Source organism: Varroa jacobsoni, unplaced genomic scaffold (assembly GCF_002532875.2).
Source record: "Varroa jacobsoni isolate VJ856 unplaced genomic scaffold, vjacob_1.0 scaffold_1096, whole genome shotgun sequence".
NCBI classification, from domain to species: Eukaryota; Metazoa; Arthropoda; class Arachnida; order Mesostigmata; family Varroidae; genus Varroa; species Varroa jacobsoni.
Window position 1 is genome coordinate 250,449 of NW_019213998.1, and position 12,013 is coordinate 262,461.

Consider the following 12,013-nt stretch of genomic DNA (forward strand, 5'->3'; position numbering starts at 1 on the left):
GTAACCCTCGTTTTGCGCTCGAAGCCGGCCGTCTAGAACAAAGCTTAACAGCTGTGTCGAATGTACAATTTAAAACATGTATAATAAAATTATCTGTTTAACCTGATGCAATGGTGGCGCATTTGTGCAGGTGAACGTCGAATATTTAGATTATTTTTCTGAAAAATATGTGTTATCTGAACTTACCGATAGTAATCAACTTTTTTTTGCGCCGTAAATGGCAACTAACAAGGTCTCCTAATTATATCAAAACATATTTAATATTTCCCCTGTACATTATACAGCGTCGTAGGTTATATGAAAACAAAGTCTTGAAGGTCGTGTTTTCTCAATGATATTAAGCGACACCTGTATATTTGAGCTGAAGGGTGTAATATCGACTTACAACTAGATGTTTTGTGTCAACGATATAAGATTTTACGTTAGCTATTTAGGTTGTAAGGCATTATTTTAGACGGCCAGCCACTACGAGCATGAAGTAAAGCTACGCCTAGATTTAAATCTAGGACACGTCACATATACCTAAGATTTATAAGCGAGCGCACTACCACTGCATCATCATAAAGCGTCAATAACAATTATCTCACTTTTGTCACTGGGCTCTTGTCTCGTGAACGTAGCGGGTTTGCCCGTACTGTGTGCGAGTACAGTGCAGATCCAATGAAGAGTGAAACCGAAGGAGCATTACGAGAAAGGCATTAAGACAAAAAGTAGGCCTTAGAAACGAAGACTGGCAAAATTGGGCTAAATAAATATCAGAGGGCACCAAACATTGTCAAACCAACAGAAAGTATCCTCGAATTGCAGCATACTGAGATATCGGCACTGTATACTAGGATTTGGCATCGTATTAGGCCGCACGTTTATAATTACGTTGCCTAGCACTTTGCTGCCTGCTTAAGTATAATAGTTGCTAAAACGCGGACGTTTCTATATGAAGCTGTACAAAATACACAGATGTTCCTCGTCCCCCTCCCCCTCCCCCTCCCCCTCCCCCCTCCTTTACCTGCGTATATCGTAAGCGGATGCACTGAAAGGAAACTTCTGCAGTAATTAAACATGTGTGCCTTCAACATGTGCGAGGCAGATAAGGTTATATCATACTGTTTCTCTATTACAAAGCTTTTAAAATCAATTTTAAGAAAATTGATTTTCTATATGTAGGCTTTGTTATGGTTGCAAGCTCATCTGTAAACCATTTATATACTGGAAAATTAACTGTTTATTATTTAAAAGACTAAGTAAATACTTGTCCAGAATAATAAAAATTGTATGGTAGAGTCGTAGGCATCACATGGTTTATGAAATATTTATGTCCAAACGAAAGGTAACTAGGTAAAAACTGAGTAGTACAGCTAAACAGGTACGATTGTTTTTACCTACCTGATATATACTCTGCCGGTATTTATTTCTTGAATACGATTACAATAAAATTTTATTTATTTGCCTTTACTGGTGGCATTGAGAAACTTTAAGCGGTGAAGCGATTTAGCGGCTCATAAAACTTACACTGCATCTTTCGGTTATCTATGCGGTGCGTAGAAGATTTTGCTTCGCAAAGAAGAGTAACACTAAGACACGAGACTACCTGGCCAGGTACAAAGTGTTAGTGGCCGCCGTCCTACCTGTCGTTCTAAACTTCATAGACTCCGTCTTAGTCAGATTATCGATCAGTTTCAAATTTGTGGCTGCCACGTGGGGCCAGGCTTGCTGCACTAGGAGCCTGTTCGATGCAGTAAGTCATGCATTCAAGATGACTTGGACTAATTTCCTCGGTCTATTTATTTGATCACAGAGGCCCTTCAGTAAAATGGAGATTAAGACTTTGCCTAGGTTACCCCTCCCCCCTTCCTGAGGTAGGCTAGCTAGGGCGGGAACTCCATCGTCGATGGTTATTCTGTTCTTCTGTGTAACGAAAAAATTGAGTACATTTCGGCATACGTGAATATAATCTTTTCCCTGGGAGCCGAGTCGAAGGCTGCTTCGAAATCATTGCGTATAACAGTCTACGTCGGCGTGGCTAGTGCCCTCTTGATATCTGCCATCAGAATCCTGCACGCCGTCTCTGTGGGGCGTGTTCCATTAGGATTTTTTTTAGGATACTTTTTTTTAAATGGCTGTTCAGTTTCCTAGTCAGCAAGCCGAAGAACAGCTTATAACAAGCACTTCTTTCGTTATGGTTGGGTTGCCTTTCCTTTCAGGGATCACTAATAGGGTAAGTCCTCCTTCCACTGGCCTGTACCAGTATATGAACATTTACAACGTAGCGCCGTTCAGCGCGGTAGTAGAACAATGACGCATTTGAGATGCTCGTTGTAAACTCTACGTGAACCGGCGGCTTTCTCGCTCCGAAGGCTCCCAAAACCTTCTATTATTTCCCGTACTGTACGGCTCTCTGAAAGAGATTTTCTTTTCCTACACTGCGGCAAAAAAGCGTACCGCACACGCTGTCATATCCCTCGACGCGAACATCGCCAAGGCGTGATTTATGCGGGCGTTAGTCACGTGGTGCTTGCTCCTCTTAGCTATGAGTATTCTCACGCCTAAAAAAAGGCTTTACTTTGCTGGTAGTGTAAACAATCTTCCTAGCCATGTTACTTTTATAGCTGTGTCATCAACACTCGACAATCAAGCGCTGCGATATAGAGAGCAGAAGAACTGTGAATTTTGCATTTTTTTGACCCACATTTTTCGCAACAATGTCATTTACCGCTTTGCGGTCTGGGACAGAGGAGGAAATGAAAAACCCATGTGCTTCTGACCAAGTGACTCGGGATATTTCTATAATACAAATTTTGTAGTTCGTTATATCGCAAACGTTGCTTCGGGAAAACGGGATCACTTAATAGCAGTATTAGTAAGCTGCTAAAAAGAGCTTGGCGGATACCAGCTTCACCATTTGACGGCCACCTTTGTGCCTCATCTACAACAATGAAACTAAGAAAGCTTAAACAAATACTTATTTAATATACACCACCTCCAAGCCATAAGTTAGGAAATATCTAACATAGAGCGGATATCTTCTGGCCGTGCATGTGTCCTATAATATATGTACTCAATAGAGAGAAAAAAGGTTCGATCACTGTGGGCATACAGAGGCCTGCCATACAACGCAATCCACACGAGACATTTCTATACCATGGACTAAACGAGGTCTAAAAGGTTGGTCAGTGTAAAGGACGTTTTTCCTAACGCCGAATGGACACATCTATTGCGTTTCCCAGCAGAAGGGTGGAAGCTGATGTTATTTGGAAACAGCGCTTCCAATGTTGTCAAGTGTGTGGGACGTTGAGGAAGGAATACAAAGGGGCATTTAGCGTCGTTACCTGCCGGGCCTTCAATGCAATTTTGTTTAGAGTCGGCCACTTATATTCGCTACCGATGCTTCTGTTTTTCACCAGTGTACAAAATTCAAAAGCAGTCCAGTGTCAAAGACGAACCTAGCGTTTAGTTTAGTCGCCCCCGGCTTACCTCGATCACCGATTCGCCCTACATAGCTTCCGTAGCTTCCTTCGTGCTATACTTTAGCTGCTCTTGAATAAGCAGAATGGTCCGCCGTAGGTGCCCATACAATACTTCGAACGAAACTTACTATTCTCGTACATGTTTGTTCTTTAACAGTAGCTAGTATGCTCGTCTCTGTACCGCTGAACGAGTGGAACAAGTGAAGGAGGGAAGGAGCTGATAAATAGGAGCTGTGTAATCGTGCTTTTTGCCAGTCGTTGCGTGAAGCGATCAGATCTTAAAACTACTCCGGCTGATCCTTTTGTACGTTGAGTAGCCTGTGAACGTTGTTCCGGCAGGCCGGCTTCAGCTAGTATTTACTGTACCACTCATTTTTTAATTGAATTAACTCACTTTTTGGGCACTATTCGAACCTCGGTCGTTTAGCTTCGATGATGGAACGAGAACCGGCGTATTCAATGTGGTATGGCCGACGGCAGATGAAACCAACTGTGGGATGGTTACCGATCTTTAACTGCAGTATAGTGGAACGGACTCGTACATACATGTATGACGTGTTGTATTTACTGGGCTGTAATAACGCTTTTATCACGATTAGGCCTTTTTTTCTGGGAGGCCGATTGGTAAATGGTTACTGTGAATGTGATGATTGAGGAAGTTTGTGCAGCTCTTCAATGACAAAGTGTTCTCGACCGCCAAATGGATAGAAACAGCATTTGTGAAATCTAAAGCATCAAGAGCTGAGCAAATTTATCCTGTTTGAAAACACTTGAGTGAGAGAAACAGCTTTTCGCCATAATATCGCGCTCGGTTAGGAGCTATAGGGTAAAGCTTTGTCAATCCAGTGATTCGGTATTCGTAGTATCTACACTTAGTGCGTAAATAATTGATAAAAGTTTAAAACGATACATTTCGTGAGCAAACGAAAAATCATTATGCTACCGAAGAGAGTCTTCTTTTCTCGATAATTGGCATTCTCAACAGTCTTCCGTAGTGATTCTAATGCCTGGACGCTCTTCAGTTTTGCTAATTGGTAACTCTACTATCCACTGTAGATCTTAATGTCGCAATTGAACAGGGCAAATTCTTCACAGAAACGAATATACTGTCTGATTCTATAAAGCTAAAATTAAATGACCTAATTAAAGCTAATAGTAAATTGCGTTCGATGGCTTTAGGATATAGAAGCTCTGTGCTTTTGTTCTCTTACGTGTTCCTTACTGATATTCGTGTGTTGATCTTCTTTCTGTCTGATACATATTAGACTAATGCCCAGCCAGATGATACATAGCTATTATGAGGGCGTTTAGCATGCAACGATAGCTTGCCTGATCTGAAATTTGCTAATGTTACAAAATATTTTGACGATTTTTGCTAAGTTCAATATATTCATTTATTAGCTAGTTATGCTTTTAGCGTGTTGCAATTTCTGTCCTCTGAGGATTTCGAGTAAAAAAGTCATACGGCTTTGGGATGGATGCTCTATGCGTTCAGAAAACCTTTACTGATCTTAAGATAGAAGAAATGAACAATTCAAACCCGACGCCATTGCTTACCCTACTGTTCTCTGCTCAGCATGGCTCAACGACATGTACGCGTGGGGCTTCGTAAATAGCCTTTAGAGTGCATTAGTACGTTAACGCTGGCTTTTATTATTCCTTAACTAATAGTTGTTTCAACAAAAAGATACCCTCACACATAGGAACAATTGAAATATTATAAGAATGTATTAGGCGTTCATTATCGATACCCGTTCACGGCTTAACTAATGTATAGCGCTATGCCAAATACCGAGTCCTATGCCTCTGAAGGAATTCCGCATATGGATTTGAAAACGCATGACCATAAATTCCATATAGCAATAAAATCTTCCTACTTCTTGCGTGTTTTATAACGGGCCTTCTAATTGACTGTGGCTTTCATTTAATTCTAGCCCCTAACCATAGACACGTTGCATGATGGATTGTTTGCCCACGCTGATCAAATTTTCTCTTTCTAGTAAGAAAATGTACCTATCTACTGAAAAACCCTAGAAGGAAGGATAGTTGTGAGTAAACGTTTTCGTTCTGAAAGACGGCGTGTTACGTCTGATTCTCGAACTACTATAGCCCAACTTTTGAGTTTCATTTTAAAATCATCTACGTCTATCGGGTGCATCGTCTATCCGATACTACCTGTTTCGTTAAATGAGTACCCTTCGCAGCAATGATGCTCGCGTTAAGCCGAACTACTTGCTTACTCACAAGCGTGATGAAGTCTAAATTGCGAACGTTACATAGAGGCATACTCAATTTTCCCTAACGCCGTCACCATATATTCTGTATCCACCGCAATTTTATCGGCATTCAGATCAGTTCAAATGGCGACTACTCAATCAGCCGATACGCACGCCTCCTCGTAACTAGCATCTATATATATATATACGAAACAAGGGGGCGCTGGCGTTAGCCAGCTATCCTCACAATACAAATTGCAAGTGAGTCGTTTGTGCTCTGTTCTTAATGTCATATGGGAAGAATTTACGAGTTCTACGTGATCCTCAGTAGTTGTTGCAAAAAACGTCGTACGATCAGAACCATAAGACGAGTAGTAGCCAATAGCTATAGGCATATCTCCAATAGGACCAAAGCCTAGCAGGCCATGCGACAAAGTTTTGAGTGTAAGCTCTCATGTAGCAACAACAAAAACTAGACAGGTCCTCGACTATGAACGCTAGCAACGACTAAAGGTTAGAGACGTCCACTGGATGAGCATTCGCGGTGTCTGACTGGACCTCTTTAACTAATGATAAGGTAGCAAAAAGTGGTGCTTAACGAGCAGTACACTGCGCATTAGGCATCGCCAAAGAGTCTTCCAAGTACCAAGGGTTCAATCAAATTATTAAACCACGTATATATTGACACGTAAAACAAACAACGAGGTCTATACCTAAGTAAACAGTTTTACCTGTTGTAGTATTTCTGAAACTAAATAAGCTCCAACATTTGGCACTGCGATGAGTTGACGTTAGTTAAAAGCGTATAGGTCAACAAAAAGCTAATTGGTGGTGCCTTCAAGCGCGACCTTATGTGATCTCATTGCAAGAGTAACTAGTCTAGCAGGGTGTGTATCACGAGATTATATTTTCTGCCCCACACAAGTTAAACAATGAAGTAAGTATGATAAGTTAATTAAAAGAGAACTGCCAATTGTCCTAGTTTAACCAAATTCTAAAGTAATTGACCTGCTCCGCTCTTCGACAAAGCAATGATGATCACTTTTAAACGAAATTTATTGCGCCTTCGGCCTCACAAGTAAGAAAAATCTCAAGAGTCAACGCGAGTGACGTTACTGTTTTTAACGGACGGACTTCAACTGCCACTCAGAGTATTCCTCACATAGTTTGCATTATCGTTGCAGTAAATATACTAGTGTATGTGATGGCATACGGTGTTGGAACGTAAAATGACTTCTATTTTCCAGCATCGGGTGTCACCTCTTCTAGCCAACATGTTGTTGTATTGGATTTATTATCAAGTTAAAACTTACAAACAAGCTAAAGCTTAAGGTCAACAACAGTTACCAATGAGCATTTTCTTCGACTTGGAAGGAACATCTCGAAAATGTTCGGGATACGAAGCAATGGCTAACGAACGAAAACATAACCATGTGCGACCGAGAACAGGCCTTTTCTTGATTATAAACAATCTCTTTACTACAAAAATTAACGCTAGACATGTGTATTTGTTAGATATTAGTTATTGCACTTGACATGTATGTTCTGTACACAGCGAAGCAGGTGGACTGGTGAACTCTATTGGCCAAGCCAAGTTAGTAAAAGCCTGAGGCATACGCAGTTTTTTACATCAATTTCGCTTGAAGTATGTTCTACTAATCTCCTGCACCTACTCGAATTTTTTTTAGCACACCTGATCCTGATTCTCCATTATTTCTACATGTACCTACAATTTTCCAAAGTCAATTTATAGAAGTTTCAAGAAGTGCTCGTAAACGCATAGCATATCTAAAACTTTATTGTTTACCTTTTCATACGATTGTTAAGTAAGTCACTGAATATATCTGACCAAATAGCGAGTGCAAAGCCATGTCTTCCAAACATACGAAATGAATATGCAAAGAAAAAGAAAAAGAAAAATTTATAAGATGACTGGTCCGTGGCAAAGGCCGCGAAATTTTCAAATGTTAATCCACTTTGAGGAAGCAGAGTACAACAAAAAAAAAAGGAAAGAGTTCACGAGTCGTACGAACAGCTCATTTGAATTGCAAGCGTGACCTCTTTATGCTCATTTGAGAGGCAACAAAGCGTCACGATTTTACAAGCAAAATACAAACAGAATGTTCTCATTGTAGTATATGGTATAATTTGCAATTTTAGATTTTGTGCCATGGTGGAGCCTGCGCCTGGAATTTTAGCGCGCTAAATAAAAAAAAATAGAGAGACTTTTCTGCAGAGTACTTTGTGTTACGTATGCAAGCAATAATAAGCGCGACCGCGTCGTAGTGAGCTCCCGAGCCGCATGAAACAATAAGAATACAAGGGGCTTCAAGTGGGGCCGACCGATTAAAGAACCCTCCCCCAAGGCAAAGTCATTCTTCAGTACTTGTCACTGTATTTCCCCCTTCAGATCCTTGACGTGATGGGAAGGAACACCCACTTGCGGCCCTGCAAACCAAAGGAAAGGACTAGTTCAGGAGGTCATTCGCTTATTAATCAGCAAGATGATGATATCTAAGAATAAGATTTCTGTTTTAAAGCTAGATAATGCGAGAAGCGGTTTATTAAATGAAACTAGCTATTTTATATTAGGTTGAGTGTAAATTTTCCGTTGCTTTTAGCCATTCTAACTTATTGTAACTTAAAAAACAAGTGAACGCATTTTAGCGAAGATAGCCTCTGTGACTTCTTACGGCTTCTATCGATTCTTCTGGTACCTGATGTATAGCGGTGAATAAAAAGCCTTTTTTTAAAATTGATCCATTCGTTGGCCCCCGTTTGGAAATTTTTTGCTTCCCTAGTTATGCTGCATTGACCGAGACAAGTGATAATCAGATGGAACGATGTTCGTGCTAAACCCCAGATGGGACAATTTCCCATTGAAAATCTGTTGGCACTTATTTGGTCATCAAAGCAGTATCCGATATAGCGTAGCAAAATCACTTGGCCTCGCCCTTCCCTGGTTCAGGGGCTTTTTCTTTAATTTACTGGCTCAGACGGATGAGTTGATTTGCGTAACGGACTCCTATAATTCTTACGGTTTGGGTAGTTTATAGCGTAACATCTTCTTTTTAGCTCACCATGCGCGAAGGTGCAGTTTTTTTAATTGCAAATGTTCCTCTGTTGCGTCGAACTGAAGAAGTCTAACGATTTGGTCTGCGTTTAGATGTACCGCCAAGGAGCAACCATTCACTGTTCAACCATTCACAAAAATTACTTCATTGTAGTGCAACGAAGTAACGAAGAAATTTCAATTCCTGGCGTAGCTTTTCCTCGTTCTATAGTAATAATAGTAAAAAAAACGCGATTATCGTCACCTTCAGTTTTTATATTAATTTTTCTTAATTCTTCGTTAAAATAGAAGCGGTAGATGATAAACACTCTATTGCGCTTTATCAAGAGGTTTATTTAATATGGAAGCGTCAGCTTACTTAAGATTTTTAGTTTACATTACCTAAATGTTAGGTTCTATTAATTTTTAATTAACAATAACACGTAATAAATAAATAAATAATAAAGTAAACGTAACAAGTTTAAATATACGCCCGTATGGAATAAAAATGTTATTTGCTTGATTTGTTCTTATTGCAACAATTTTGTTATTACTATGATCGCCTGTTTTGGCTAGAGCTTTTATGCTATTTTCGGCCACCCTTCGCCGACCTATAAAAATCTACTTTCCTTCTTTGTCGATTTTTCTTGGTGTATGCAGATGTAGTCCAACAATAAATAAAAATAATAGTCAAATAAAAAACAGTAGTCATCCGTCGGTGTGAAGTTAGCTTTTGAGTCGACTGCGTCGCATTTTGTTCAAGGGGCGCCTGTACCTCATCGTTGTTCTCTTCCTGCGGCTATTCAGAGCGTGTTTCGTCGTTTAAGGTAAAGTCCCCGATTTTAGAGCAGTCAACCCACAATTTGCCGCAAAAAATTGACACTTACCGCACATTTGCCTTTGGATTTGTAAACAATTAGTACTTATCGAAAGAGATAATATTATTTATGCATCTTTTCAAACCCAACAAACCGCATGTACCTAATTACCCTTTCAAATGGTAACAGTCCAACGAAAATAGCAAAGTATACAATCGATGGTCAAAAGAACAATTTTGGGAAGATACCATCTGGCAGTTCGTTTTGGAAATTTTTTACTCAACTATACATAATTGCAATGCACAAAATACATAAGGAATGTTAGTAGACGTCTTCATAGTTGCTCTACATGAAACACCTTTTACACCATGTGCATCTTTTTCTTTAGTAGAACCTATCGTTACCAATAGCTTCGACGCACATGGTAAGCTTTACCAATTATCATTGAATAGATGTTCGCTGAATTAACAGAAAACAGTGCAGCGCCCAATGCGGGAACGCTTTGATTAGGCCTGCGACTATTTACTTTTTGTAACATGCCTTTAAATGACTCATCTGATTAAACAAATAGTTCCAATGCTGTTACAACAATTTTCAAATAAATCTTTATTTTTTAGCTATTATATTATTATTACGTTTCTGGGCGGAAAAAATAGTCTCATGTCATAAATCACAATAGCCCCTATGGTCTGTCTCACTAATCTTTCCATGCCATAATATAATAACATATAATTGCATGTAACATAAACTAGTAAGGCGCCATTATAACTACATTAGCATCTGTTTATCAACAACTTGTTCAGATTAAAGTAATAAGTGGTTCAATGGTTGAATTTCTTGACCCATCAGTATATATTCAAGTGATGACCATGAATGTGGCCTAGTTATAACCATAGAATGGACTATCTAGGATTTGAACCTGTAAGACTGCGGCAGAGGAGGACAACTATGAAACGTACTTATTTTGTGCTTAGGCAAAAAATCGGCACAGCAGTTTTCCGTGTTCAAAGCAGGACAGCATGTCCGATTAATATTCCTCAACATAAGCCATTTTAATAAGATGCGGCAAAAAAGCTTTTTCTGCCCGAAACCAGTTTCAGAACTGACATTTTAGCAGCGCTTCGATATTAGCTCTTAGCGATATTTAGTAGCTATTCTATTTAATAGCTATTTGTAACCTATGCTGAAACGAACCCGATAGGTATTGGAGCACAAGACGGCTAAGGAACGTTTTCTATTAAGGTACCACTGGCAAGCTGACCTGAACTTTGAAACTGACTTTTTTGTTATTTCATTTGCTTTTTCTAATCATTAGGTACTATCATCTCATGAAGGGCTGTATTTGGCGAACAGTAAGACTTGACTGGTTCACCTCGTTCAGCGTAGAAGCAGTTGATAGGATGCTGTGCATATGTGCAATCCACAGCATAATGTTCTACGGGCTTCGATAGCTACACTCAAATTCGCTGAAGGCGTGTGTTATTGTGTAAAAAAGAATACGGAAACTGCTATGTTCCAGAAGCGTATCAGAGGACGCCAGGCCAAACATGTGGTTCGTCAGCACTTGTTCCGACCTAGCCTACGAGAACCTTTATACAACGGAGCGACCTTCTGAGGAACATAAACGAATACCAATGTAACAGTAGTTTTCGCAAAAGGTAGACTGCGGCACGTGGATGCTACGCTTTCTTGAGATATGTACGTTGTGTTACATCTAGAAAAGCTATACAATATGTATTGAATATCTGGTGATGTTTGCACGTCTTAGAAGTGGACTGCTAGAGTGTCATCCGAATGGTCAGTTATATCTGCGAAGAAAGACAAGGCAATGTATGCACTTGTACCTTAGTAGAGCCACTGTGGTCCCACAAACAAGCTCTAACCACCCGCTTCGACTCCAGAATCACTTCTACATTTATTCTACAAGTCTACATAAAGGGTAGCAGATAAGGAAAACATGGGATAAAGTGGTTCAAACACCAACGCTGCCTGTAGACGCGAATCCTGCACAACGCAATTTTATCGTTCGAAGGACATCACGTCACGACGCTACGTACCCAGTTTGTTGCTGGGGTCTCTGTCTTCTCCTTCAATAGAAACAGACAACAAACACTAGCAGGAAAGGTACTTCTGATCGAAGCTGTTGCTACTCGGCTACACGTCCGGTATAGGACTATCGTTGCGATAAAGCCTGTTAAAGGAGGTCGGGTGTATGTTAATCGGCTAGGTCTCGTTGGTTCGTGTGGCGCGCTGAGTAAATGTTAAAGTGCACAAATGAGTGTCGCGGTGACAAAAGCATTAAAGTATCAGGATATTCAATATCCACAATATACCCCAGTGACTGTCATTATATCATTGCATTTATTTACGGTTTAAATATGCGAAATATGATGCATTTGTGCTTGCCACTATAGAGCTAGTTGGAGTCTAGGCTCTCAGATATGACTGACCTGTACCTTTTAC